This window comes from Schistocerca nitens, chromosome 7, assembly GCF_023898315.1.
Source record: "Schistocerca nitens isolate TAMUIC-IGC-003100 chromosome 7, iqSchNite1.1, whole genome shotgun sequence".
NCBI classification, from domain to species: Eukaryota; Metazoa; Arthropoda; class Insecta; order Orthoptera; family Acrididae; genus Schistocerca; species Schistocerca nitens.
The window spans coordinates 227,296,553-227,300,729 of NC_064620.1; the positions used below are offsets into that span (position 1 = coordinate 227,296,553).

Here is a 4,177-nt window from a genome sequence, read left to right on the forward strand (position 1 = left end):
CTCCATGTCTGACTAACGTTCCACTCCGCTCCCAGAAAGCGCCTGGAGGGGAGGATTTACAACTCCCGCTGCCGCGACGACCAAGAATTCCTTTTAGCCCGCTGAAACGCTGAAGAAGCCTGCCAAAATTTCTCCGCTATCGCTTAAGCCGTCGGTACACGGACCGTGCTGTCGAACGTTAACATTGAACGTGCCAAGTTCAACGTGCTGCTGGACGCTCAGGAACGGTGCGATTTGTGCATACGGTACGTGGGCCCCAAAGTGGTATACGCGATCGAAACGCACTCCAGCGGCAGTTGAGGGATGTTTCTAGTTCGTAAATCACACTGTTTACTCAACGGGCACGCGTTAAATTCCACGTTAGCTCTATTAAAACGCACATTTCCCCCATAACATAACATATAAGTTCCATTACAAACAGTGCGGTACAAATTTGGACTACTTCTCCGCATAAGATAAACATTATTTCATCATTCCCACATTTTAGTAAAACCCCAAGGTCAGTCTTACTTGATCACTGTTCCTACCCAGTAGCAGAATCTTTGCAACATGTGAATTACGAAGTGTAAAAGAAAAAGGAGCAAAATATCTTTATACAAGTAGCGCAAGCTGTCCTGTAGATTAAGCCAATCGAACAAACTCACCTCTCGATTAAAGCATAAAATATTATAGTATATGCTTATATTAAACTAATAATAAAGTATCAGAACCTAATAAAAACGCGAATGTTAGGAAAAAATATTCGGGGTTGTCAAGACGCGAACCACCAACCCACAAACAACTTTACAGTGCCGCTTCTCATTACGCTTTTTTTTTTAAATCTCATTTTGTTCGTTTTCGTTCGTTGTATCTGCTCTGGGCGGACGTCGAAAGACACCCGTTTCAGTTCGTTGTTGATCCATTAATTCAGTTCATTTTTATTACAGAGGGCAGCTAGCCCTCTGACCGTACACGCTTTTTTTCCATTTTGTTCGTTATTGATCGTTGTGTTTGGTCGTTGCCGACGTCGCAAGACATCCTGTCCAAGTTCGGTGGTTGATCCTTCCACTCAGTTTTTTGTTACAGAGGCCAACCGGCTCTCTGACGGAACACGCTGAGCTACCGTGCCGGCGCTGAGCTACCGTGCCGGCGATTTACGCTAAACTAACAACAAGCTCCTTCTAACTAATCATATTATGTTAGCCCCTTCTGAAAACCTTAATCGTAGATATGTCACTAATTGAAATTTAATTATAACAAATTGTACCAAGAACAATGCGTTTTGGGTGGATCTTCAGTGTGTCGCTGCCTTCAAATAGCCTACACTCATAATAGGCAAGTTACAATGATTCTTTTGCCACGAATATGATGTTTCTCATTATTTTATTGGAACGAATCACACAGTTCACAACGGGTTTTCCAGTGATTCTCAGTTTGCTGGTTCTCAGAAAAGGTATATATTCATATAGGCTTGAAATGAATGCCAACATGGCGCCTCACGACGCTGTACTGAAGGGAGACGGCGTGCGTGTGACGTAGGTGGCGTTGTCCCATCTCATTGGTCAACGCTCAGACGCACGCTCACAATATCTGACATGCCAGATATTGCTCTGCATGTTCGGAAAGACTCCCGAACGTACTATTCCACACTATGACGTCAGAAACTAGGCACGCTCAACGCTCAACGTTCGGAAGCACGGTCCGTGCGCCGACGGCATATTTTACGCGCATAAGTACGACAATATTGAGCCTCTAGATCTCGGCAACGGATAAGCCTATTAACGGCCCAGAGATTGGTACACTGTACGTGCTGTATCGGCTCTCATTTGTTCAGACATTTACGCTACTGCCTCTATGCCCATGAGCCTTCTGACTGGCTGACATCATCCGCACACTTAGATTCTGGCATGTTCCCACGCCGAACACGACACAGTGTCATTGTCACGCATTTGCAACTGCCGACGGGAAATGCAGATTCGTCACACCAGAAATGCTCAGGGGACCAGTGCTCGCCCTGCTATATCTTCCAAGACCTTGCCGCCCCAAGGACAACGCAATGCGCCCAGTGTGCGTCACAAACATTTCTGCTCAGACTGGGAGGGCTTAAGCCGTCCCGTCTGCATAGCGCTGCGACCACCAAGGTCTGTCACTGTGTCTTCACAGGCCAACCTCAGCGAAGGGAAATTCACGACTCTTACACCAGAAGCCAGTAATGATGCAATTCCCACCAGCGCAGTTAAGAACTTTAAGCTGCCAATTATACTCATTATCTAAAAGCGATATATGTGATGGTACCGTCACACAGTACCACTTCAGATAATTTATGTAGGCGTGAAGTACCCTTTATACAGAGAGAGAGCGTCATAAATTTTCACAAAAAAATGATGACTAAAAACATAGTTTGGTGACCTCAGAACCCCTGCAGTTACCTTAGAACGCTTGCCATGCGTTCATTACGTCAGTTAAAACTAGCATTTTCGCCTCAGACAGGATATTACGTGCATATTTTACGCGCATAAGTACGACAATATTGAGCCTCTAGATCTCAGCAACGGATAATGATATCGTAAAAAGTTTCAAGGTTCGCCGAGCACATCACCTGAAGAACATATCGTAAAAATTGCGGCGATTTGCCATGAAAAGAAATTATAGAACTGGTACTTTTTGTACCCAAAAATCATCATTATTCGAGATTTTCTCAGGTACCTGCCATGGACAAACGGTGCTTTTATGAGCCGCCTGAGGTTCACTCTAGGCAACGCAACCAACCGGTTTGCTCAGTTTCCTGGGCTGTAGGAGGCGGGTAATGTTTAAATGTTGAGCCTGTACTACAGGACAGATGCAGTATGACTGTTCTTCCGGAATGTATAAAAATGTTCGCTAGGGCAAGGGATATCCAAAACACTTGACCTCTTATGTCTGTGATCAACAGAACCAGAGATACGACCCCCTGAAACACCACATTTTTGCTTGCGACTTTTTGGAACATATTGGTACCGCGCACTGTCGTGTACTGACAAATACTGTGCATCTAGCAACTAACAGCCGAATCCCAACACTAACGTTAAGACCTACTCAATAGTGTAGTTTTCCTGCTCGGTAAGACACAAAAATACTTGCTGAGGCAATGATATTTTAAGATGTTCTTCAATTCAACTGACGTTGGTGAATTCGGCTGTAAGCTACGTAAAAAGTTCAGGGGCGGATGGATACCTCAGGGGCGTATGGATAAGTAGCGCCCGAGCGGGATTGGTGGATGTGTGGGGAGAAAAACTGTTCAATTGTTTGTCTTCCAGTACCGAGAATTCACGGGTGTATGCTTCTCGTACCGATAAACTGTTACAATATAAATTTTGACGCGGGAGTATCATGGACTGATGAATGTGCGTTACAGAGATGGTCTTCTTCAAATGCGATGCTTATTTGTATCAAACAACATGAAATTGAATTAAAGCTGTTGGAACACAACACAATGAACAGAAGAAAAATGACATTCGAAAAATTTAGTAAACGCCACTGATCGTGTCTTTTATTGTATCTCTCTCTCGCTCTCTCTCTCTCTCTCTCTCTCTCTCCTACCGAACGGGCCATGAAGGCCCAATAGCACCGACCGGCCGCCATGTCATCCTCACTCAGCCCACAGGCGTCACTGGATGCGGATGCGGAGGGGCATGTGGTCAGCACACCGCTCTCCCAGCCGTATGTCAGTTTCCGAGACCGGAGCCGCTACTTCTCAATCAAGTAGCTGTTTGCCTCACAAGGGCTGAGTGCACCCCTCTTGCCAACAGCGCTCGGCAGACCTGATGGTCACCCATCCAAGTGCTAGCCCAGCCCGACAACGCTTAACTTCGGTGATCCGACGGGAACCGGTGTTACCACTGCGGCGAGGCCGTTGGCTGTCTACTGTATAATGCATTTACATATAAATACAGTTACTGTTATTACTCAATACTCTTCCGGCTCACGCACACAACACAACACTTCGTCAGGCAATTACAGCGAGACAGTATTGGGGTCGCTGAGAGTGGCAGCAGTCTAAAACAGAGTACAGTCGACACGTGGCGTTTCGAATGGTGCCACCTTTGAAAGGCCAGTGCTTGGGGGCCAAAATCCAACACGCTGCACCATTACTGTAGCTAGTCTATTTGGGGCTCATAACGAATTTCGAAGGCTTGCTGAAACGTAAAGCCGCCGAATC

General features: G+C 45.9%; 1 pseudogene; it reads right to left on the minus strand.

The window, feature by feature from the left end:
* Nucleotides 1-3,758: 3,758 nt before the first annotated feature.
* Nucleotides 3,759-3,876, minus strand: LOC126195904 (5S ribosomal RNA; annotated as a pseudogene).
* Nucleotides 3,877-4,177: the final 301 nt, after the last annotated feature.